This window comes from Pygocentrus nattereri, chromosome 22 (assembly GCF_015220715.1).
Source record: "Pygocentrus nattereri isolate fPygNat1 chromosome 22, fPygNat1.pri, whole genome shotgun sequence".
Lineage (NCBI taxonomy): Eukaryota > Metazoa > Chordata > Actinopteri > Characiformes > Serrasalmidae > Pygocentrus > Pygocentrus nattereri.
In genome coordinates, this window is record NC_051232.1 from 14,185,269 (window position 1) to 14,212,646 (window position 27,378).

The 27,378-nt window shown below is 38.6% G+C and overlaps 1 pseudogene; it reads left to right on the forward strand.

The window, feature by feature from the left end:
* The first annotated feature begins 23,271 nt into the window (after positions 1-23,271).
* On the forward strand, positions 23,272-23,459 carry LOC119262110 (annotated as a pseudogene).
* Positions 23,460-27,378: the final 3,919 nt, after the last annotated feature.

Consider the following 27,378-nt stretch of genomic DNA (forward strand, 5'->3'; position numbering starts at 1 on the left):
GCAGCTTGTAGTTGATACACTGCAATGTTCTCGCAAATATTTAAATTATACCTCAAAGGCAGTGGTATATACTGTCTTTGAGGTATAATTTAAATATTTGCACCATTTTTTTTATCATCTTCTCGCTCCAGTTGTCACTGTCATTGTTTTTTTCCCTATATCTATAAATCATTATAATTTCTTTGTCTATATAGGTGTCTTTACTAGATATTTGTTTTTTTAATCTGTTTTGTGTATTTTAAGCCTATGAAAATACATGTTTAAGCGGCTATTACAGTTACAATTTACTTGATGTCTTGATGTCATAGAAGCACAACACCTTTATCACAGACAGCTTCTGTCTCTTCTTTTCTAATAGTTTTCATAAATTGGATCCCAAATGGCTCACCATTTCACCATTACTATTATCTATAACAGACAAAAGCATGCTGCATAACCAAAAACAGTAGAAGCAACTACAATTGTGTGCTTTTGTCCACTTTGTATAGACAATTCTCACCGCATCGGACTGCATGTTCTGCTTTTGTTATTTTCTGTCTTTGCTTGTGCAGATCAGTCTTCTGAGACGTGCACGCTGGAGTTTGATTTCATTGTCATTGCTGACAGATGCTAATTTTATTAGCCTCAAACATCACAGTGCAGCCCTACAGCTGCTACTTCCACATGAAATAAAACAACCCTGGTGGAAATCAGAGAGACACAAAGTTCCTCAGTGAGTGAAACACATCAGGCTTTAAGCAGGAAGTGATGGTGCACTGCAGTATCTGTCCAAAGAGCTTTAAATATTCATCCTTTACTCGTCTCATTAGAGAAAGACACAGAGCAGAGCAGGCTGTTGGAAATCTAATGCATGATGGAGCAGCTGTGGCTGAAGCAGGATGTTTTATACTGATCTAATACCAGCTTCTTCAGACTAAACACAAAAGACAAACTCATCTCAAGGCCAGGAACTTACCATTATTCTAAAATGTGTCAGAACGCAAGGGGGCATTAACCCTTGTAAAGCCTAGGCAAGAATCAATTCGAGTCACTTTTATGTCCAAAAAAGTTGGGAAACTGTGCAGATTGTAAATAAAAACAAAATGCAATGATATGCAATCATGTAAACTCTAAGTTAAAATAATAGACAACATATCATGATGTTGAAACCGAGAAATTGTATTGTTTTTTTTTTGTTGTTGGTTTTTTTTTTAATATTAGCCCATGTTGAATTTGAGGCCTAAAACACATTCCAAAAAAGTTGGGACGGGGGCATGTTTACCACTGTGTTTCATCACCTCTTCTTTTAAAAATGCTCTGTAAGCGTTTGGGAACTGAGACCAAATACTGTCATTGAAAAGTTTGTAATTGAAAGTGAAATGTGCAAGTCACCCACTAATGTGCACTAATGCACCCCTATAGCATCATAAATACTGACTTTTGAACTGTGTGCTGATAACAAGCTGAGTGGACTTTAGGATGGTGTCCATGCTTTCCAAAAGGAATTTCAAAAATTGAAACACACAAAAACACCCAGAAAAAAACTACAGAAAATGAAAGACAAAAATGTGAAAAAAAAGCATGCACAGAATTCAGAATTTCACATAAATACAACATTATATACACAAAGATTAGAAAAGCTAAAAGATTAGAAATAGTTGGGCACAATAATTAATGGAAGAGGTTGTTAGTTTAGGACGCTAAACTAACGAACAAGTTTAAAGAGGGGGTGGTGCTAATCTGACAAGAACACGACTGGGGGGGTGGTTTTAGAGCCTGACTGGGCAAACTCTGCCCCTCTTGAATGTTCTTTTGCAGTAGTGAATTTGTCTTAATTAGTGAACAGTCTTAAACGTGATTTTAGTGTTACACCACAGAAAACACACCAAGAGGCAGAAAACAGACCATTATGAATCAGATTCACTGGTTATTTTTTATGAGAACTACAGGTTTCCCTTTGTTTCCTGCTCTAACTCACCTGACTCGAGGTCTGAATATTATCTGAGCTGAATCAGGATACTGCACCTGATTTATTATTCATCAAGTGCTAAAAATATAATCATTTATATGGTGGCAAGAGAGCAGTCTTGGAAAAGAGAAAAACAGTGAACAGATTTTCTACACAGTTTGACACCCCTGAGCTAAACTGTTAGAGAAACTGTGATAACTTCACCATCTCATGGAGTACTGGTGCTAAAACATGGGGGAAAAAATGAAGGGGAATAAAAACCTTCCGACGAAAAACATGCATTTTTTTTAACATAGTGAAATCTTCACATTAAATACAATGTTTTAATATTTTGACATTCAGGAAAGTCGAAAAGAAGACTGATTTTAAGTAGGGATGCATCAATATCATTTTTTCAGACTAAGTATATAGTTTTAGTACTTGGCAATACAGGGTCTAGACCATACTGAGTGACCTAGTTGTTAGTGTGAATTAGTGTAAATTAGTGTAATGTACCTTAACAATTAAATCATTAACATTTAGCTGATTTCAAATGAAGTGCAATTGCAAGCTATGCTTAATAATTTAATGTTATCCTTGATTGAGTAATGCTTCAGTGTTTTGTTCCCTGTCAGAAAAGCACAACTTTTGTACAGCTGTAGTTTTGCCCTTCCTCCATCTCTTTCAACAGAAGTCGCTGTAACACAGTGACAGCAGGAATTACATTAGAGGCTAAAGGAGCTCCGTTGTGGAGTTTTTGCTGAAATCTTTTGTTTGGCTGGTTGAGCTGTAGTTGAATGTCCTCAAAAGCCAGACGTATGCTGTGTGACTTCTGTAGTTCTGTGATTTTTGACAGTTCTTTGGTAATTCACACTGTACATTTGAAGAAAACATAGGGTTATACCGAACAGAAACGCTGAAAAACTGATCAGTGCTGCTAACACTGTACACTGAAGCTAAAAGCAGGCAGTGATGTACATGGAAGGACAATATGGTCTGTCTACAGACTGTTTTACAATTATTTGTATTTTTAACAATTGAGTTATTTTGCTATTCTATTCAATTCTGTAATTCAATAATGTAATGTAATGTAATGTAATTTTGGTCACACTGAGTAAAGTCATCATAGTATATGTCACACATCAGCTTACATTACAGCTGGTATTGGAATGTTGGTATCGGTGATAGTAGTGAATACGAGTAAATGACCACAGTATCAACCTGATCCCCAATACCAGCGTCAGCATCCTTATAAACCGTTTTTTTAAGCTTTTCTGCCCTGGCACGAGCAAGGTGTTGCTTGTTTGTCAGCTCAGAAGAGAACAGCATATTAAAATTTAAGTGGGACTGAAAAACATACTGTCACAACCAAAAGAAAGTGGCAGTACTAGGAACATTCTGGAAGCCATGCAATGCTCTTTTTTTTCTTTCACACTAGTAATGTGTCGTGTGCTCTTTTACATGAATGTTGGGAAGCAACCCACATCAAACTGTTTTAATTTATGGTAAATTAAGATGAAACAAACGGGTAGATCTTAAGATTTTGTAGCTGAAAATCACAGAACCCCCGGTTGTCAATCTCTGTGGAACGTGCTAGCTTGCCCCAGACCTGCTGCTTGTTGCGTTGCAGTTTTCCCCATTTCAATACTATTTTTAATGCCCTCACTCAGTTAGGTTAGCATCAGTAAGCTAATCAGCTATCCATGCAAACTTTGCAATGTAATAATACTATTTGTCTTCTTTGTCTGGCTGTAAGATTTTGTGTAGTGCCTTTATTTTTTTGGTTTTAAGCCGTGCAGAACTTTGGGATGCTAACTAGTCGTAGTAGTTGTATCAGCAGTCATGTATGACGAATGGAGTAGTTTGCAACCTAAAGCACAGCAAATCAAGTGCCATGGTTTTAAAATATTTAAAGTTTTTAAAAGTACTTCATGTTATGGCTTATAAATAGCTTTGCCAACATTATTTTTGGGAAATGTGTCAGATGATTTCTGGACAAGTTCTGCTGCTGAAGTTGACATTTGTGTTCACTTACACCTACAAAGGCTCACCTAATTACTACACTACTAACTACACTTGACCTAACAAAATAATGTAATGCCACAAAATAAATAACAAATATAACCAATTTGGCTAATTTTGGAAACAAAAAACTACTGAAAGAAGAGGCATTGGGGAGAAGAATGACCTTACTGGTAGCCTGAGGCAAATGGTCTGACTGAAAGAGCCAGTATGCCCATTACTATTTCACATACACTCAGTATCAGCTTTGGCACTCAGTGGACAGTCACAAAACTGAACTCACCTGTGCTACACAGCCAGGGTGATGAAACCACTTACATATAAACAACATACAAACCTTATTGGATAGTTCTGTAATGTAAACAACAAGGACAATGTAACAGGTAAATACAGTATACAGGAAAATAACAGCTTTAACTCAACAGAATAGCTCCCCCTGCAAAGTTAATCTAAGAGTGGGTGATATGGCAAACATCACAGCATTTTCTTTCACAATAAACAATATGCATCACAGTAGTTAGAGAGGTAGTAAACAAGTTGGAAAATGGTCACAAGACTGAATCATGCCTATTTTTAGTGCATAAAACCACACAAACCTAATAAGCAGAGTTGAGGGAGAAAAACTTAAATACAGGGAAATGAGCTTCTTAAAGGGCCTATGTAATGGAAAGCTATTTTTGTCTTATTTTAATTAAATATGAGTTAGATGTACTATGTAAATAGTTTCATAATGTAACATTCACTACCCAGTCCATACAAAACATTTATGGCCTCTTTTGAATTCACTGTTTTTATGATGTCTTGAAAATCAACACATTTACTTAAATCCACCTATTCAGCCTACAGATGCCCATGCACACTGAAGTTATAAGGAGTCTTTACACCCAGGCTGCTTTTGAAAAGAGGCATGACACAAGGCCAATCAGAACTGAGCTCATTTGCATATAGTCTTTAAAGCAAACAAAAAAAACAGCTTGCTTAGATTTAGGGGTTAAAGAGAGGTTGGAAATTTTAAAAATTGTCATTTAAAAATTAATTGGGACTCTTTTTGGTACATAAAGGGTATGCTTCACAATTTGACCCCAGGGGAAAACAAAAAGTAACCAAAAAAAATTTATAAATAGAAAACATGAACATGCTTAGAGGTTTTAAGACTGAGCTCATGTCTGTCCTGCTGTTGTTGGGGTATGTTTATATTCAAAGACAAAAAGAGCAGACAGCATCTGGACAAAGACAAATAGCTTCATCTGACGTGTAATGACAGACGATTCAGAAGCCAGTCATATATCAGCAGTTTGAGATCCATTTGTCTTCTCCAAGTCATAAAAAACACCCTCCATTTCCTGTGCTGAGGGAAACAAATGAGAAAGAATAGCTGATAATGGAAAAGCAGAATAAAAGGATGTAAAGAAAACAGTGAAAATGTGTAAAGGCCACATTGTCCCACCAGACTCTACTTAGAACACCTTTTCAGCTTCTCAGAAATGGAGAAGTGGAGAAATGCACATAATTACAGTACACAATGAAAGAAACGCTGCATTTCAGAACAAGCCATGGAGCTTTTACCAGACAAGCATTCACTGGATTTTTCCAGCATTCTAAACGCATTGTAACTTTCCATCTCTTTTCTTTCCAATTTCAGGTAGGTGTTCTCAAAAAACTACTTTGGGACAATGCAGTAGGCATTTGGGACGAGTTATAGGCAGCTATGAAAATTGTAGTACTCCTAAAGTAATAGTTTAAACTAAAATAAAAACTGTACATACTATATATTTGTATGTATTGTTTTACCCAAGAATCTGTATAAATGGCACAGGAATCAGTGTATATTCTCTAAATGCCCCCTTCCTTCCTGTTCCCAAACATAGCCCCACAAGAATGCTTTTACTTCTGGTGAATGAAGAATACAGCCCACCTTTACTGCTTCCTCTTATTTTTATTTATTTATTTTTTTGCGCTTTGTTATGTAAAGTGGCCTTGTGAATGTGAAAGGTGTTATATAAAATATAAATGTAACTTTAAAATTGTACTACTTTTTAAATTAATTGATGAAGTCAGGTCTGTAAGATGTAAATATAGGAAAGACAAACGCTCTTATTCTTTCACTCAGCCATCACTGCTATTGTTTTTGCTTTAGCTGAAGTGGCTTTAGCCAGCAGTAAGAGCTTCCAGCAGGAAAAAAAATGTAAATATGAAAAGACGGTGGGTTTCGAAAACTGAATAGTGAGTAGTGCTGTTTTCAGTCAGATGCTGGCGAATTTCAGGAAAACACAAGTACCAATACAAGAGTAATCTGAAAGTGCCCTACGTTCTCAACATAAACTTCAAAGCCCTGGTAACTATAACACCTGTGGACCTGAATACTGCAGCAAAATTTAAAGAAGTTTATAATCCATATTTCTGAAAAGGTTTCTGGAAAAGTTGGTGATTACAACTTGGAAATTAAAGTTGAAAAATATATAGTTTCACCCCTACACAGAGTCACAGGTCTATTTATATTCATCATCTCCCTTTAGTTGTAATGTCAGAAGCAGTAATATTAAGTATGAATTGCATAACTGTAGTCCAAAGCTAAGGCTTCATTTGCTGTTCACCATGTGCTAAAAATATAAAGCATATCACAGCATATGAACGGCTGGGGTAATTAAATCATCAAGGGACTCTGAGAGGGGTCTTAATTAAGTTGCGAAAGCTGCGTACGCTGAAGGCCCTGAGGAATATTCACCAGGTTTGACACACCGTGACTTATAATGTAATTACAGCTTTAATACAAAGCGAAGAGCAGAGCAAATAGAAATAGATCCCAGCTCCACTCTTTACTGTCTGAAGCTGCTGCAGCCAGTAGTCCAAAGCTCTACTAATACACATTAGCCTTTATGCCACAGTCTGAAAAATAAAGGGTCCTCACAAGGTTCTAGGAAATATGCTACAAATTTACAAGTGTTACTAGCTTAGCTTATATGCTAGCAAAAAAATAATTTCCATTTTATTATACAATTGAAATGTTATTATGCTGCATAGCATTATGTGACCAATGGGGGGAACTACTTTTTTAGGTGGAAGACATTGCCTATGTTAAAAATATACACACTCTTAGAGATAAAGATTGCTAACTTCATGGCTTAGACATATGAGATGTTAATCAGCCCCATAGATAAGAGCAATTTCATTTTCAGAAAAAAGTCAGAGTGTATATAAATAGATACCAAGACTCACAGCAATAGGAGACTCAAAGTTGGGGGTTATAGTGAACATCACACCAGTGAGTGGCATCATGACTATAATCCACAACAGTTCAGCAAAGTAAATAACAAAGTAAAGTTTCAACTATGATTTTAATTTCATCAATTTCTTCTGCCAAAAAAGTAGTTCCAGCTCAAGTGGCATGCTGCTGTGCAACCAAGCAACAATGTGGCATTCTAGCGATGTTAGCTTACAGTCATGTCAAAACATTAGGACCTCATTAAATATTCAGCTCTTTATTAAAAAATGTTCACATATCAATATCTAATCTTGTTTTTATTCATCTCTGGAAAAGAAAGTGATTTAATTGTAGGTAAACAACACAAATAAACCTTGTTTTACTCATTAAACAAAAAATATTAATAGCTAGTGTTAATCCCCTTTGGCTGAAATAACTTCAGTGAGACATTTATTGTAGTCATCTACCAGTCTCTGACATCAGTCTGAGGAAAGTTTGTCCCACTCCTTAATGCAGAATTTTTCCAGCTGTGAGATGTTTTAGGGGATTCTTGCATGTACAGCACATTTCAAGTCTTCCCACAGCATCTCGATGGGATTAAGATCTGGGCATTGACTTGCCCATTCCACGACTCTCCATTTCTTCGTTTTCAGCCAGTCCTTGGTGGCTTTACTGGTATGTTTTGGGTCATTGTCGTGTTGCAGGGTGTAGTTCCACTTCAGATTTTTTTTTTTTTTTACAGATTTGTCTTTCATGTTCCTCAAGCATCCTCTGAAACACAGTAGAATTCATGATGGATTCTATGATGGTGAGCTGGCCAGGTCCTGCTGCAGCGAAGCATCCCTAAACCATGACACTTCCACATTCATGTTTCACAGTTACTATGAGGTTCTATTTGTGGAATGCTGTGTTTCGTTTACACCAAACATGCCTTCTGTTATGGTCTCCAAATAATACAATTTTAGACTCATCTGTCCAAAGAACATTATTCCAGAAGTCCTGGACTTTGTCTACGTTCTCTCTGGCAAACTTCAACCTAGCCTTCAGAAGAATCTCCAAACCATACATCATAGCAGGACGCACTACTGTCTTGTAAACCTTCCCTTTCACTCTTGCTGCTATCCTTCTGTCACACATCAGCCCTGACAGCCGTCTCCACCCACTCCATCCTGCCTGCACCCTCTTCTTCACCTCTTTTCTACACTGTCCATTGCTCTGGATGGTTGAGGTTACCCAAGATATTTGAAGTCATCCACCATTATGACCTCTACTCCTTGCATTTTCACCTTTCCACCTGCCTCCCTCTCATTCACACACATGTATTAAATCTTGTCTCTACTGACCTTCATCAGGAAAATCAGGGTGTATATGGATTGTTTTACCAAACTGGGTCAAAGTCAGAATTCAAAAGACATTTTTGGAATTTTAACTGACTTGGACTTTAGACCAAAATTATTTTGTTTTAGTCCGAATAACCCTAAACCTTGCATTTATTGTATTAAAATAAATTATTAAATGTTCCGTTTTGTGGCTACCAAAAACAATCATAACCTGACTGAAACTTTACTGAAAATACATTGAAGAAGGGTTCAAATTGTAAGCATCTTGCTTTGTCTTGAGGGTCACGACCACAGCACTTATAAACACTGACCTGAAAAATTCCAGTCATGTGGGCAAGCCTGGTTTCAAACCAAGGCTGTGAGGGGAATAACAAGCTTTACTACTTGCTTTTGCTAGAATAGAGGTTCCCAACCTTTTACAATTTGCAGCCCACACAACTGACCACAGAAGCTTTCACACCCCACAAGAAGATTTAACTGGCCTGAATGTAAGCAAATATAAGGCAATAATCAAAATATCATTTAAAATTTAGCTTGAATGTATCACAGCATACTATCCTGCCTTCCGCCCGATGACCGCTGGGATAGGCTCCAGCAACCCCCCAGCGACCCTGAGGGAGAAGCGGCTAAGAAAGTTTGTGTGTATCACAGCATAATAAATACAAAAAAACAAAAAAACATTTTGTTTGTGGTCTTTAATCCACAATGGATTAATTCCTTATGATCAAAAAGAGAAATGTTTTGCATTGACCTACAGTGAAAATATAAACAGAATAGCCCACTGGGCGATTGCAGACCACAGGTTGAAAACCTCTGTGCTTGATGATAAACACCACTATCTCAGATTTTTGGCAATTAATGCCTGGTTCACACTACACAACTTTTTCAGTCGTCAGGTTTTTGTGCCGTTCACACTACATGACTGGTTGTGCTGTAATCGCGGGTCTTTCAGTTGTTGTGGCTTTCACACTACATGACTGATCTGCGACAGGGGCTCACGAACGACTTTCACCCTGGGGAATCGCCGACTCATCTGGCTGCTGTCCAAAAACATGAGAACACACGAAAACTAAACTCGTGAGAACTAGCAATACCACGTAGAAGATGAAACGTAGAACAAGCAATCCGAGTTGTCACTGCGCTGATTTGTAGTGAGAAAAGAAAGAAGAAAAAGGAACGAATACGAGACGATGGATAAAGGCACGGGGCCAGCAGGGACGGTCTGTTCTGCAGAGAGAGTTGGAGGTAAATATTTTCAACGGTGACGCGGTTCTCTCTCTACGCGTTCCCATTGGCTGTAGCTAGACGCTGCTGTTGACTCACAGTCGCCGACTGGGCTGGATATTAAACATGCTAGATATTTGCCAGGCGTCTGCGATTAGTCGGCGACCACTCGGCGAGCGTCTTTCAGCTGTTCACACTACACGACTGAGCGACCGCCAAGTGATTGCCGATTTGCCTCCGACCACAGGTTTCTGTCGGCGATCTACAAAAAACAGTCGGCGACTGAAAAACCAGGCTAAAATCGTGTAGAGTGAACTAGGCATAAGAATAGTGTAAAAATGAGCCATGATTAATGAAACTACTGTTTGTGCCACACTTAAAACTAAAAAGTTAAACTGAAAATAAGGACAAATGGGTACAACATGAACTGAAATGTAACTAGAGAGGAGATAACTACAGATAGATAGCAACTGACAGACACTAACTGGAATTAAACACGTCATTTAGAAAGGGCTCCTATATCATGCTCAAGTGGTCCATTTTAAAATGGGAACAACCACTAACGTATAAGCTAACACTCCTAGTAACACTAGTAATACAAAAAAGATCTTTGTGTAGCATATAGGCTTCTATACTAACGAGATCGGTTCCTTTCCGAATAAATGCATTGTTTTTAATGTACAAGGTTTTATTTTAAGAGCAACAGTGTAAATAAGGTTATTTTATAAATCTATTACATCTTCACAAAAGTAATCAGTATTGGGATACACAATTTTCCCAGCTAGAAACAATCTGTTGAACACATTAGAGGCAAGTTGTTGAAATGAGCTTTATTTTCCATGCTCATCTCTGCCTATGTTGGCCCACATTCTGATAAACATGAAGTAAATATAAGCTCATCAGACTGCAGAGTAATCACACAGAGGAGCTGCACTGATCAATATGAAGCTGATAGGAAAAGGGTAGATCTGTTTGTGTGCGCAGTCTAAAGGATGGGACATGTTTATTCTTATTCTGTGGAAATTATGTGAGAAAACTTTAGCCCTCATTGTACAAAGTCTGCATCAAAAAAACGCAAACTCTCTTCTGAGTTTTTTTAAATGAATTACTAAGCAATTTGTGTTTTTATTTGAACAAAAGTTTTTTGTTTGTTTTTGTAAACACCAATGCTTTTATTTCATAATGCAATCTATGAGTTGTATACTGTATACATGGACCACAGCCATAAAGCTCCTGTGTTATTTCTCTTTAAAGTGATTATTTGGCCAAAAATCTAATTTATTCAGTTATCCACCATTTACCCCAAATGTAGTCGATCAGCCAACACGTTTTGTGTCTGAACTTTGCTTCTTTCATTTTACACTGAAGCTATGAGGCTAAAATAGCTAAAGGTAAACACATTAATTAACCATTATCAGGGTGCTAACTGCATACCTAATCATCACACAGTTGTTGAGTCAATTTTAATGAACATGATTATGTGGTTTCTTACACTTCATGACACACTGTTATCTCTAAACATGGACTAAAGCACATACGCATAGCTAAAAACAGTAGCAGCTACAAGGAAGGCTGAATCTTACTGGGGAATACCACCGATTTCTGCATTATTCAGTGGTTGAGATGTAAAAAGAGTCATTCAGAGTGGTTTAATGTGAAATGCTTCATTGTAGAGAGTCGATTTCTTTACAGTGTTGGTGATGGGAACCAGGGATCACCGTGTCTACAACACAAACACAGCCATTTTATTTATTCAAAACCACCAGTGAATCTGGTTCCTATCACCACCACTGTGAACAAATTTGACTTGGTAAGTTTCTCTAGAACAGAGTATTTCACACCAAACCGCTGAATGACTCTTAACAATTTAATTAAGCACAACTTCAGATAAAATGGTGGAATTCCCTTTTAACTGATTTAGGCATTGAGTTAGCACTACGGCTACCTCACTGCTACTTCATCAATACATTACTGATACTCTATTAAGAGTTTATTGATCATCTACCAAGGACCACTCAAAATAGTGATACCATGAAGATAAATAATGTTTACAAGTTCTGATGATTCATGTGACTTCTATTGCTTTTTAGCGACATTAGCATGGTAACTCCAGTTAGGGCAAGGATAGGATAGGGCAAGATGGAGGCAGATGATCCGCTGTGGCGACCCCTAAAGGGAGCAATTGAAAGAAGCAGAACGAAGCATGGTAACTCCAGTGCTACTAAAAACATGAACTTATTTAATAGCATACTTTAGAAGCAAACACCAAACATGGCTTGGCTGATTGACTACATTTGAGATAAGGAGCGATGGAAAATTACTACATTCGATTTTTCAGCAAATAATCACTTTAATAAAGCTTCATACATTCAGAAGCTGCAGATTTTTACTGCAAATACCTTCTGTTATGCTGCAACTTAATTTAAAAGACTGTGACATTTAATTGGAGAAGTGTGGAGACAAAAAGGTTGAGCTGCAGTAACGTGTATAGGTATAGAGCTGTTATGTTGGTGAGGTTAAAGGAGGCTTAGTAAGTCTTCATTCTTTGTGTCTTGATAGAGAAATACATTCTAGCATTGTCTGAACAATGTGAGATGGAGTGTGTAGGCATGCAAACAAGTAGCAGCAGGTGTGTGTGCTGCAGCTTCATCACAAGGTTATAATGATTCACTATATATATATATATAAATAACTATATATATGTATATGTATATGTATATATATGTATATATATATATATATATATACACACACACACACACACACACACACGCATGCAAATTCTGAAAAGTGCCAAGAGACATTCTTTTTTTTCTATTTATGCCAAAATACATTTCTACTGACCCACACAGAGAAACCATTTGAGAAAAGCCAACATGCGGCAATTCACACATGCACATAACATCTACAGCTTTCAGTTATAGAATGTGATGATAAATATAATTATTACACATAATAATTAAACATTTGGCTTCTATCATTTATTGTTACATTAGCTGCAAAAGCTCATCATCAGAACTTATAAACATTATTATTTTCCATTGTTGCATCATCAACAGAGCTTATAATCTAGAAAGTAATATATTTAAAATTTTTACATTATCATTAGAACTTCATGGAACATAACCATTATTTTCTTATTTCTTGATTCTAATATAAGAATGAAAAATGTTTAATTATACTTTAGAAAATATGTTCTGATGATCAGGTAACAATAAAAAAACGTTTACAAGTTGTGATGATGTAACAATGGAAATGGTGTCACTATTTTGAGTGGTCTTTTTTTCACTAAATAAACATTCAACAGACTCACAGTAACATATCAACATATCAGTAGTGTATCAGTAGTTAATAAATTCAGTAGATTATCAAGAGTTTTAATTGAGTAATTTTTTTTTGTAGTTCACTGAATTTGATTGTTTTACAATTTATTTGGTGTATCCAAATTCATATCTGTGGATGTTATCTGAGAGTTTACTGAACATGTATGAGGTCAAATACTGACCATCTCACCATCCTCAACAAGCTTAAACTGCTAACTGGACTTTAACTGGATTAGTTTTAGATTAGGTTAAGATTAGGGTTAGGATTAGGGCCAGGGTGAGGGTGAGGATTAGGATTAGGTTTTGGGTTGAGGTTAAGGACACTGTTGGCTGGATATTTTTGGATTGTGGAATATTCTCAGTCCAGCAGTGAAACTGAGGTGTTTAAAACACTGAGCTGGAGCTGATCAAATGGACAATGAGTGTAGAAACAAGGAGGTGGTCATAATGTTATGCCTGATCTGTGTGTGTAAGTAGTGTATCAACAGTACATCTTCAAGATGCTGCACTACGGCTACCTCACTGCTACTTCATTGATACGTTACTGATACTCTATTAAGAGTTTATTGATCATCTACCAAGGACCACTCAAAATAAAGTGTTACCATGAAGATAATGTTTACAAGTTCTGATGATTCATCAGTAGAGAGGAATAATGTTTGCAGGTTGATTCATCAGTGGAGAGGAATAATGTTTACAGGTTCTGATGATTCATCAGTGGAGAGGAATAATGTTTGCAGGTTCTGTTGATTCATCAGTAGAGAGGAATAATGTTTGCAGGTTCTGATGATTCATCAGTAGAGAGGAATAATATTTACAGGTTCTGATGTTTTATCAGTGGAGAGGGATAATGTTTACAGGTTCTGATGATTCATGAGTGGAGAGGAATAATGTTTACAGGTTCTGATGTTTCATCAGTGGAGAGGGATAATGTTTGCAGGTTCTGATGATTCATCAATAGAGAGGAATAATGTTTACAGGTTCTGAAGATCCATCAGTGGAGAGGGATAATGTTTACAGGTTCTGATGATTCATCAATAGAGAGGAATAATGTTTACAGGTTCTGAAGATTCATCAGTGGAGAGGGATAATGTTTACAGGTTCTGATGATTCATCAGTGGAGAGGGATAATGTTTACAGGTTCTGATGATTCATCAGTGGATAGGGATAATGTTTACAGGTTGATTCATCAGTGGAGAGGGATAATGTTTACAGGTTCTGATGATTCATCAGTGGAGAGGGACAATGTTTACAGGTTCTGATGATTCATCAGTAGAGAGGAATAATGTTTACAGGTTCTGATGATTCATCAGTAGAGAGGAATAATGTTTACAGGTTCTGATGATTCATCAGTGGAGAGGAATAATGTTTACAGGTTCTGATGATTCATCAGTAGAGAGGAATAATGTTTACAGGTTCTGATGATTCATCAGTAGAGAGGAATAATGTTTACAGGTTCTGATGATTCATCAGTGGAGAGGGATAATGTTTACAGGTTCTGATGATTCATCAGTAGAGAGGAATAATGTTTACAGGTTCTGATGATTCATCAGTGGAGAGGAATAATGTTTACAGGTTCTGGTGATTCTTCAATGGAGATGAATAATGTTTACAGGTTGATTCATCAGTGGAGAGGAATAATGTTTACTGGTTCTGATGATTCATCAGTAGAGAGGAATAATGTTTGCAGGTTCTGATGATTCATCAGTGGAGAGGGATAATGTTTACAGGTTCTGATGATTCATCAGTGGAGAGGGATAATGTTTACAGGTTCTGATGATTCTTCAATGGAGATGAATAATGTTTACAGGTTGATTCATCAGTGGAGAGGAATAATGTTTACTGGTTCTGATGATTCATCAGTAGAGAGGAATAATGTTTGCAGGTTCTGATGATTCATCAGTGGAGAGGGATAATGTTTACAGGTTCTGATGATTCTTCAATGGAGATGAATAATGTTTACAGGTTGATTCATCAGTGGAGAGGAATAATGTTTACTGGTTCTGATGATTCATCAGTAGAGAGGAATAATGTTTGCAGGTTCTGATGATTCATCAGTGGAGAGGAATAATATTTACAGGTTCTGATGATTCATCAGTGGAGAGTAACAATATAACAATGGAAAAGAATATTGACATGTTCTGATGAGGATGTAACAAAAGAATAATGTTTATTACATTGTAAAGCAAGTTCTGATGGTAGATTTGTTACAGCAAGGAACCTGTGTTCTAGAATGTCACAAATTTTTAACTTTCACTTTTCATTTTATCATCATGACTAAACATTTTTTTACACTGTCACATTATCAACAAAACTGACATTTGAGTCATACTTTTGTTAATAAGCATAAAGTGAGGCAGCATTGTCTGATGATTTAATGGTTTGTTACACACATGCACTATAAGGCCTATCAGTCCCTCAGTCAGTCTCTGTAGACCTTCATCATAACAGCTGTCATAAAGGCTGTAAACACTGCTGAGTTCATTACAGGAATATAATAAACACATTTCAGTCTCTAGTGACAGACGCAAGTGTGCTAAATCCCCAAACACAAGCAAGAAAATGGCATCCTTTTCATAGCAGTGGATTAAATTATGGGAAAAAATCTGATTCATTATATTTGATGACTGTTGTGGAGTATAATAGAGAATTCATTTGAATTGAAAAGCCCCGTTAATTCAAATCAAACCTTTACAATAAATGTGAGGTTAATCCTGCTTCGACCTCATTTTCTCTCTGCCTTATGGACCGTGACTAAACTCCAGTGTTTACACTCCTCCACTACTTTTGTCAGACGCAATTCAATTACATTGCTAACAGAGGAGAATATAGAATAAGGAGCAGTTAGCTGATGAGATTATTTGGGGGGAAGGTGCAGTAAAATGCTCTAAATTAGTTGGTAAGTCCCTTAAGAGAGCTGAACTAGAAAAGAAACTATACAAAAACATAATTTAATTAGAATTGTAATGCTGGTTTCAAACAGCTGGAAGTATATAACAACTTCAAACATTGGAATGGGAAACTTCAAAAAGGAACAAGCACTTCAAGTGTCTCTATACTTAAGAAACCCCCTTTGCACAGAAAATGATAGTGTTTTTTAACCAACAAGTTGATTTACACAGGATTAATATAACCTGTGGTCATTTTTATGGCTCATTTTATAGAACATAAAAGGCGCCGGATTCTTTACTGATGCAGGAGCGCGCTGTTGGTAAAAATGCCTGACATGATGCGTTCAGACGGGACTAAAATCATTGAGAAACACCAGTAATAATTATATTCTCCTACTTCTGCATGTAAAACTAATTAAATCTGGCTACGTTAGTGCAAGGTAAAGATAGGATGCAGAATTATCACTTGTAATAATTATCCATAATTTTAACATTGGATATAATCATATGGATAATAATACTAACCACATGAACCCAATAACCTCTGAAGTCTTTTGAGTAGTAGCTCTATGTTCTCCCAGTCTTGCTTGATATAGGCTTTCAGTGGGTCTTTTAGGGTCTCCTTTGTTCTATTTTTCATTTCATAATGCGCCAAATGTTTTCAGTGGGTGAGAGGTCAGCACCAGGACCCTTTTAATATGAAGTAATACTGTTGCAATACATGCAGAATGTGGTCTGGCATTGTCTTGCTGAACTAATCAAGGCCTTCCCTGAAAGAGACATAATCTGGATGGCAGCACATGTTGCTCCAAAACCTCTATTTATTGTTTAGCATTAATGGTGATTTTGTAGTGCAAATCACCCATGCCATTAATGCACCCCATACCATCATGGATGCCATCTTTAAACTGTGCACTGATAACAAGCTGAGTGGTCATTAGCCTGGAGTACACAGTGTCCATGATTTTCGAAAGAATTCAAAGTGTTGATTCGTTGGACTGCATGACACTTTACAACTTCAGTTCAGTCCATCGAAATGAGCTTGGGCCCAGAGAAAGTGATTAAAAAATAATTTGCGTTCACATACAATGGTTTTCAAAAGTGTTCTTGAGCCCATGCAGCGATTTCCACTGCAGAATCATATTCATTTTTAATGCAGTGCTGCGTGAGCAACAACTTTACCAGTCTTTTGTTGCCCAGTGCCAACTTTTTTGGAATGTGTTGTTGGCATCAAATTCAAAATGGGCACATGATTTTCAAAAAACAATAATATTTCTGAGTTTCAACATTTGAAGTCCTCCGGGAGTATGGGGCACCGGGGCGACTCTTCCAGGCCATTTGATCTCTGTACTCCCAGAGTGAGAGCTGTGTTCGCATACTCAGCATTAAGTTGGACCCTTTCAGTATTAGCGTTGGGCTCCGGCAGGGTTGTGCCCTGTCTCCACCCCTGTTCATGATATTCATGGACAGGGTGTCAAGGCATAGCCAAGATCAGGAGGGCATTTTCTGTGGAGGCCGGAGGGTGGCAATCTCTGCTATTTGCAGATGATGTTCTTGTGGCTGAATCACATGGATGCCTCCAGCGCTCACTAGAGCGGTTTGCAGCTGAGTGTGAAGCGTTTGGTATGCAGATCAGCACCTCTATTAGAGTCCATGGCCTTAGCCCAGAAAAGGATAGCATGCCCACTCCAGGTCAGGGGAAAGGACTTGCCCCAGGAGAAGGAGTTTAAGTATCTCCTTTAAATATCTGTGTCTTGCTCACAAGTGATGGGAAGAGGGATCTTAAGATCGGCGGCAGCAGTAATGCGGTCACTGTACCAGACTGTAGTGGTGAAGAGGGAGCTGAGCCATAAGGCAAAGCTCTCTGTTTACCAGTCGGTCTACATCCTGACCCTCACCTATGGTCATGAGTTGTGGGTAATGACCGAAAGGATAAGATCGCGAATACAAGTGGTGGAAATTAGCTTTTTTCACAGGGTGGCGGGCTACACTCTATTTGATAGGGTGAGGAGCTCGGCCATCCGGGAGGAGCTTGGAGCAGAGCCAATACTCCTCCGCATTGAGAGTCGCCAGCTGAGGTGGTTCGGGTGTCTGATTCAGATGCCCCCTGGACGCCTCTTGGTGGGGGTGTACCAGGCATGGCCTACTGGGATAAGGCCCCGGGGTGGTCCTAGGACCCGCTGGAGGGTTTACATCTCCAAGTTGGCCTGGGAGCGGCTTGGCGTCCCTGGGAATGAGCTGGAGGAAGTTGCAGGGGACAGGGTCATCTGGGATTCTCTCCTCTCCCAACTGCTACCACGACCCTATCTGGATTAAGCGGTTAACGATGATGATGATGATGATGATGAACATTTGATGTGTTATCTTTGCACTGTTTTCATTTAAATATAGGGTTACAATATTTGCACATCATTGCATTTTGGTTTTAGTCACATTTTGCACAGCCTTCCAACTTTTTTGGAAATCAGTACATAAAACACCTAAAACAGACACTTTTTTGTGTTATGCCGTCAAACATCACTCATACTGCAAGCGTAGGTCTGCCCTTGCACATTGAAAAATAGGAAGCTACTTTGAATAAAGTATTTTCTTCAGACAACTAAGCTAGGGTCAGATGAAGGCTTCCAGACAGGTTATGACGGTATTAAAAAAAAAAGGAGGAAATTAAAGAATAACCAGGCTAGAAAGAAGGAAAACGATATGTGCAAGTGTGTACATGTAATCTACCATTCTTCAAATGCTACAACCAAATGAATAATACAGATTTAGCACAAAGCTGATAGCAGGTGGTGTTTAGTGTGAATTTAAAAGCATGTAAGACTCTCAGAGCTGTAGGACTTTAATAAAAGCTCCACACTCAATCTCCTCCGAGCCATGAGAGTGACGCTAATGGGCTGACGTTTGCTGCTCTCCACATCCTGTACTGTTCTTTCAAAAAGCAAGGACAGGGACAACTAAGAAATGCATGTGATTACACAGCGAGACTTCTGACGAACATCCTGTCACACAAAAACACCCACGTTTACACACCTCGCCATGCTAAAGTCTCGCACAAACCGCCTACGGAGCACAACAACGGATGCCATTATTCAGGTAATGCCTCGCAGCAGTTCAGAATGTCCTTGGATCGTTATTCTCTTAGTCACAGAACACAACAAACTAGCAAACTTACTGGAGTACAAGTGGGGCATTTGGTTTAATTTACTTTAGACCCCTATCCCCATGAAACAACATGATCTCCTCAAGGCCTATGATAGATGCTTCCTAACATTTTTCAGTGATAGTTTTCAGAGCCATATATTTCCAGTGCCCTATGTTCTCAGGGCCCTATGCCTCTATCTTCTCAGGGCTGTGTGTATCAAGGAACAATTTAGTTCCCCAAAGAACCATTTTTGAAAAAGGAGATGTTAGTTCCAACAAACACCAATTAATATATGCTACAATTTCTCCTAAAAAAATGCATTGCTAAGTTTACTTTGCTAGCTAATTAGCTTGCTGAGGCTAGCTTAGCCAAAAAAAATAAATCCAATCCTCATTGTCCCCTGTATGACCTTTGGTGACCATGAAAAGCTATTGTTGTGTGTAGAATTGTGTTTCACATCCCTACAGCATCCTTTTCTTTTTTCTATAGTTTTCACTCTGAAAAAAATGGAAAGTCACTAGTGAAAATTCAAACGTTGATACAGAATGCATATATTGTATGTATGTGTGAAAGAAAAAAAAATATATATATATATATATTTTTTTTTTAAAATAATTATATAATATAGACTGAATCCATAGCACTGAGTGTGCTGTAGCTGGTAAAAGACTAAACTGCTGCTTCAGAATCAGTGAATAATGGTACATATAGCTCTTATGCGAACTGCGAGCTTGTTCATCTGTTGATGTTTTTAAATCCCGACTCAAAACTCATCTTTTTAAACTAGCATATGGTTGATATTATGTGTTTGTGTTTATGGTTATGTATGTGTCTATGTATGTATGTATATGATCTTACTGTTTATTTACCTTTTTTCTTCTTTTATTAAATATTGTACAGTGTCCTTGGGTCTCTTGAAAGGCGCTTTTAAATAAAAAATATTATTATTATTATTATTATTATCATTATTATTATTATTATTATTATTATTATGCAGTAGAAACCAAAGCAGATCCACCAGCACCTGTTCTTTCTGAAGCTTAATCAACACTCGCATAAACACATTAAACACCAAGCAATGTTCAATCCTGCACTACAGAGCCAACTACTTACTCTAAATGACAAATGACTAAACAAACAGATCAGACTGTTCTTCATTCCAAAATATCAGTTTAATTTATGCAGATGTGTTTTTTTTTAATGGAAGGACTGATGCTTTCTTTCTGATGTTTTAGTTGCTTGGAAACCTCTTAAGTATATACCAAGCACAGCTCTACAGAACAGCTGCCTCAGTGCTAATGAAACTTTGGTCATGTGTAATAAGAAAATGAAAATCAGGATAAAACTTTTAACGCTGGGGAGCGATGATGAGGTGGACGCATACGCTGAGAGAAGCAAGATTTATTAGGCGCAATTCCATAATCAGGGTCTAAACAGTCTGCTTTGTATGCTTTTCTCTCAAACTGTATTCTTAAAGGGACCTATAGGGTTTAGTGTTAATCAGCTGACCACCTCACTATTAAATCTTCATGTGCTGAGGCATGTGTCTTAAATCAAACAAAGTCATTCAGAGTGGTTTCATGTGAACAATTTTCATTGTTGAGACTGTGATAGGAACCGCAATAGGGTCGCAATATCTACAAAACAAATATAGACTTTTTATTTACAATCTAAAGCCACTAGTTAATCTACACATGTGTCCTGGTTTTTATATGTAATGTTGATGAGTTTAAAATAGTGGCAAATCTGCAAACGTTTTCTGAAATGAAAACCATTGTAAAAACAATGTCTCTGACAACAGGCATCATATTCATAACCATTTCATGTAATATCTTTAGGGAGCTTTTAGAGGTGTCACAGGAATGTTAAAGTGATTTCAGACGCTGATTTTTGAATTAGTGGTTACATGTGCTGCAGTGACGCAACCCAGATGGCTAGAGTGATCAAAAAAGGTGCCATTCTACAAGCGCTAGTTTGACTTGCTTCCTACTCCCATCTTAGCCTGCTGTTTTATTACGACAATGATGTAGTTGCTAAAACATGAAATTCCAATGAGTTCATTTTACATTTTCATTCTGTTGAATTAGAATTTTATTTATTCCAGATAACAACTTCATCTAGTCTTATAAAAATTCAGAGCAAGTTTTTCAAAGACCCTAGATAGTTTAGTTTATTTTTTATTTGGCTGAAGATATGTCATCAAGTGACACAACACTGTTGTTCGAGTTGGTGCTTGGTGATTTTAATGACTACATTAAAATTGATTTTAATGTACATTTATTTTTGGTCACAAAGTGGCCATTGAAGCTTAAAGTCCATATTATATAGCAAATAGGCAAATGTTATGGGTGTTATGAGATGGTTGCAATGGTTACTAGGATGATGCTAGGTGGTTGTCATGCCATCCCAGTTGGTTGCTAAAGTGGTTTTCTGTGTGGTTATTATGTGGCTGTTAGGTGGTTGCTGTGGTTTCTCTCATGGTTGCTAAGGGTTGTTAAGTAGTTGCTATGGTGTTCCAAGTTGTTGCTAAGGTATTGGTAGGTGGTTGCTATAGTATCTGTATTTGTATATAATGTCAATAAGGGTTGGTCTGAGAGGTGTTCATGTTGGCAGATAGATTAGAATGTTTCACACATTCTGCCATTCTTTTACTATATAGAAAAAGGAATCGCCCTCGAACAAGCGGTACACAAACTGTTCATCAGATCAGTTCAAAAAGTACAATCACACTATTTGGGAATAGGCTCTACAATCATGCCAAGTGTGATGGTTCTAGTTCAAAAACTGTAGGAGAAGAATTCTCATTTTCAGCACAGAATGACAGATTTAAAATGAAAAACAGATTTTGTCTAGCAAACTTAAAAATAAAGTGAGGTACTACATTGAGTTGGCAGTTTATTACCTTCTACCTACACTTATTAGCCATTTTATCACAACCATTGTGTAAAATAGATAGCTAGGCCAAAAACTTAAATGTAACTACAGTAACTACTGCATTGAACTTCGTGTCAACTTGTCACAATGACAGTTTTACATTTAATAAGCTGATCCTGAGAGAATCTCACATCAACTTTGCACTTCCTTTTTCATCTTCACTGACACAAAGACTAAGGAACAGTGTGCAGAACATCCATGAGTCATCTTTGATTGGAAAAACATCTAAAGTATTTTAAAAACATTTGCAGGACTCTAGTGGCGCAACTGTCTAAGCATTGGCCCTATCATCAGGAGATTGCGAATTCGATCCCTGGTGATGCTACAGCCATCGTTATCTGGGAGCCCAAAAGAGCACAATTGGCCGCTCTCTCTGGGCGAGTAGGATGGCCCTCCCTTCTCCCCCATCACTCAACACGATACTAGTCAGTGCAGGTGTAGCAGATCTGGTGGTTGGCGCTTTCCTCCAAGCGTGTCCTGCTGTAAAATGACGACGTATGAGCGGCAATTCGAAAAGAAGCAGTGGCTGGTTTCGTAGGTCTCAGTGCCCGTACTAGCCTTCATCCTCCTGGCATTGATAGTATTGTGTGACTGAGGGAGTCCTAACTAGCGAGTGGAACTGGAAACGACTAAATTGGGGCAAAAATTGAGTAAAAAAAATAGCATTTTTGGGTATTTTGAGAAATCTAGCACAATTGTTGTCTTTTTTTATACTTCTGGTGGGTTACATATCTGGGAGCTCAGGTTTTTGGATATGTCTTAGTATTTGGTTGACTTCTTTTTCTCTCTGCTGGATGTTGTCACATTGCACATGACACTTTCACTTCTGATGAAGGAACTAGAGAAAGATTAAAGCATGTAAAAAGACTGATCCTGGCTTGCATTTAAATTATGGATGTGCCAAAATCACAAAACTCCATCTGGAGTGGAGGGAGTGAAAACTTTCTTGAAATACAGCACTTTTGTTGAAAAACTGGTACAGAGGTTGAGTAGGGTTTTTTCTGTAGCACCCATAAGGAAAACAGTTTTAGCATTTCTTTGTCTAATTCAGTGGCTTTATGGGGGCAGTCATGGGCTGGAGGTTAGGGAACCAGCCTTGCAACCAGATGGTTGCCGGCTTGATCCCCTGAGTATGTGACTGAGGTGCTCTTGAGCAAGGCACCTAACCAACTGCTCCCTGGGCGCTGTGGATAGGGCTGCTCACTGCCCCCTAGTGTGAGTCTTCAATAGTGTGTATATGGTGTTTCACTGCACGGATGGACTAAATGTCTTTCGCAGAGGCGATATCGTAGCCTGTGAGGTTAATCTGAGGCGTGATCATTGCTGGTTGAAAACTTTACCCTAAATGTGGAGGTGAAATTTCCCCAATGTGGGACTAGTACAGGTCACTTACTCAATGTTAATATTGTATTTCATATATTAGCGTCAGGTAACTTTGTACCAAACTACCCTTTTCCAACCATTCTCCACCCAAACAACATGATTCTCCACCAAACACCATAATCGCCATCTAAATACTACCAATCTCCACCCACCATTCTGAACCCAAACACCACCATTTTTTACCAAACACCATCATTTTCCACCAAAACCATCGTTCGCTAATAAAAACATTCTCCACACAAACACCTTAATTTCTGACTAGACACTATCATTCTCCATCCAAACATCATCATTCACCATGCAAACACCAACATTCTCCCCCTAACATTAATATTCACCAACAAAAACCAGTGTTCTCCAGGAAACACCAACCTTCTATACCAAACATCATTCTCAACATCAAACACCAATATTCTCTAACATTTTTCAATGTTCTGGTGTTTATTGATGAATATCCATATTTTAGCTAATGCCATCGTAAATGTTTTGCAACAGTTGATGCATACTGTGAAGATTTTCAGCCTGATGTGTCACTGTTTCAATGTTCACTGAAGTTTCACCGTTCCTAATGCAAGTTGCCTGTGAACACGCTTGCACATGCGCAATGAAATATTGTTGTTTAAAGTGTTTTTCATAGCAGACCTGCACATAAGCATAAGCATTTTATCTATAAAAATTTTTGATGTTCTACTCAGAAGTAGGAGTGGTTGTCATGGAAACCCCAAGCAGCATCCTGCAGTGTAAAAGTGGAGACGCACTGAATTCTTCTTCATGCACAATCACCACGGAGACCGCATCCTCTCAAATACGTACATCTGATTGTGATGCCAACCAACCACTGGTTTGCTGAGTATTGGAGGACAGTTCCGCATTCAGTACTGAACTAGATAAACAGATACGGGGACAGAAGTAGCCCCACAAGGTCTAAATGGGTTTTAAAATGGGGCTGAAATATCAAATTTCAATTGTGTCAGTTTGTTGCACATGAATTAAATGTGGCACATCAATGCAATTATTTCCAAAACTAAGTCAGTCCCAGCAGGATCTTGCAGCTGTTGTTTTATGATTGCAGCAGACTAAAATGCTTGTTTGTTTATTTGCAGCATTATATGCACTTTGTTTTTGAGCAATGAGAGAAATCTGTGACCATTTAAATATAGCCCAGTCATTTTAACCTCAACCTCTGCTGCTGTTGTATGAAACAAATCGAACCAAATAAAAAGATACAGTGTCATTCATTTGCAGATGTTTTTCTTTTGAAAACAAGCGAAGTTTGAAAGCTGCCTTAATTGTTCCTTTAAGTACCTATAAGAACCAAAAACATACAGAGAACAAAGTGAAGATTTAAAAATTATAGTATTCTTTTAAAGTCTGGAAGAAAAGGATTTCAAATATTTTAAGATAAAATAAGATAAGATAAGGCTTTATTGTCATTCGCATCACATGTGGTACATGAGGTGGAGCAAAACATTGTACACACGGTCCAGTTAACTCCCAAAAGTAACAATAAACAATAAATAGAAGGTGCAAATAAAGGGGTGCAAATAACAGCAGCATGAACCACAGCAGCATGAGTACGAGGTAGGAGGTGTACATCTTAATACTGGTGGCATGTGTAGGGGTGATATAGTGCAGGGCACTGGTTCAGTACAGCAGCAGAGATAAATAAGTGGACACGCAGTGCCATTGCAGTGACGTCTGATTGCAATTTAAGAGTCTTACGGCTTCAGGGAAGAAGCTGTTCCTCAGTCTGGTTGTTTTTTCTCTTAATGCTCCGCAACCTCCTACCTGAGGGGAATGGGACAAAAAGTGTGTGTGCTGGGTGAGTGGGGACCTCCATGATGCCAGTGGCCTTTTTTTGCATCTGGAGGTGTAAATGTCCATGGTGGTGGGAAGGCTGACTCCAACAGTCCTCTGTGCAGCCTTCATCACCCTTTGCAGAGCTTTCCTTTCTGCCACAGAGCAGCTTCCGTGCCACACGGTGATGCTGGAGCACAGAACGCTCTCCACCAGACATCTGTAAAATGAGGTGAGGACTGAGCTCCCGAGTCCAGCACACCTCAACCTTCTGAGGAAGTAGAGGCGCTGATGTGCCTTCCTGATCAGGCTGGAAGTGTTATTACTCCAGGTAAGATTGTTACTTAGGTGTACGCCCAAGTACCTATAACTGGAGACCACTTCTACTGCAGATCGTCCGATGTATAGGGGGAAGGGAGGGATGGTGTTGCCCCTTCTGAAAACCACAATCATCTCCTTTGTCTTCTTCATGTTGATGCAGAGATTGTTCTCACTGCACAAACTCTCCAGGTGTTCCAGCTCCTGCCTATAGCCAGACTCATCACTATTTGTGATGCATCCAACCACTGCCATATCGTCCGCAAACTTTACAATATGACAGCCTGGAGAGCTGAGCAGTCATATGTGAGCAGTGTAAACAGGATGGGGCTCAGCACACAGCCCTGAGGGGAGCCGGTGCTGAGGATGATGGTGGAGGAGGAGATGTTGTGGATCCTCACAGACTGCGGCCTGTTAGTCAGGAAGTCCAGGACCCAATTGCAGAGAGAGGTGCTCAGTCCGAGTGTATGGAGTTTGTAAGCCAGGGTCTGGTGTTAAAGGCCGATGTGAAATCCACAAAGAGCATACGGACGTAAGAATCCTTACTCTCCAGGTGGGTGAGAGCAGCGTGGACCACAGAGGAGATGGCATCCTCTGTGGATTGTTTTTTCTGGTACACATACTGGTGTGGATCCCCAGTGACGTCAATGTTGGCATTGATGTGGGTCATAACCAGTTTTTCAAAGCACTTTGTGACTATCGGGGTGAGGGCTACTGGCTGATAGTCATTCAGTTCTGTCACTGTGGAGCTCTTGGGGACTGGGATGATGGTGGCGGTCTTCAGGCAGGTGGAGACAACTAAAGAGGAGTTGAAGATGGAGGTAGCAGTGGTCGTGTAGCCCTAGCCTTTAGCCTAGAATGTAGCCCACCTCTCTTGCCCCGCTTCCACTTTGGCCGGTCTGTTCGTCGGCTGCGCCGATCACCCAAGGCCGGTGCTGCTGGGCCTTGCCGGCTGGTGCCCGTGGAGTGCGAGCGCAAGAGAAAGTTAATGTCTGAGAGGCTAAAGGTAAGTTCATGATGAACTTTACCAATCTCCAGGAGTGCCTCTTTACTGTAACTAACTGTACCGTAGATGTTCTGTACACTTAAAATAAATACTAATGTTAAAATAAGTAATAAATTGCGTCGGTTGGAGGAGGAACATGCAAAGATGTCTGCCACGGTGGCCGCCATCTTGTTAAAGTACCACATATGAAAGTGTCTCAAATCGGAATTGAAAATGTCAGATTCAGTGTGGTTTTTGCTGTTCACACTGCCACACAGATGACACATCCACGTCACATATGAGGAAGAAGATCGGATTTGGGCCACTTTTACCTGCTGTGTAACTGTAGCCTAAGTCCATAAACCCCTGGATCTCCTGCCTTTATCAAAAGAGGAAGGCTAATTATCAAAAGCTAAACTAAACAAATATGTTTTCAGTCTAGACTTAAAGGTTGATACTGTGTCAGAGTCCCAAACATTAACTGGGAGATTATTCCACAATTTGGGGGCTTTGTAAGAAAAAGCTCTTTCCCCCCAATTGAAGTCTTCTGAATTAGCCAGTAGAAAACCAGCATCCTGTGATCTGAGTAAACGAGGTGGTTCATAACGGGAAATAAGATCTTGCAGCTACTCCGGTGAGAGACCACGCAGGGCTTTATACGTCAATAAGAGAATTTTATGGTCAATACAGAATTTGATAGGAAGCCAGTGTAACGCTGATAAAACTGGGCTGATGTGATCAGATTTTCTGGTTTTAGTGAGTACTCCAGCTGCACCATTCTGAACTAATTGAAGTTTATTTAGGTTCCTGTTGGAGCACCCTGACAACAAAATTCAATTTATGTTTCAGTGGAACAATGGGAGTCAGATGTCCATATACATTTGTGGTCA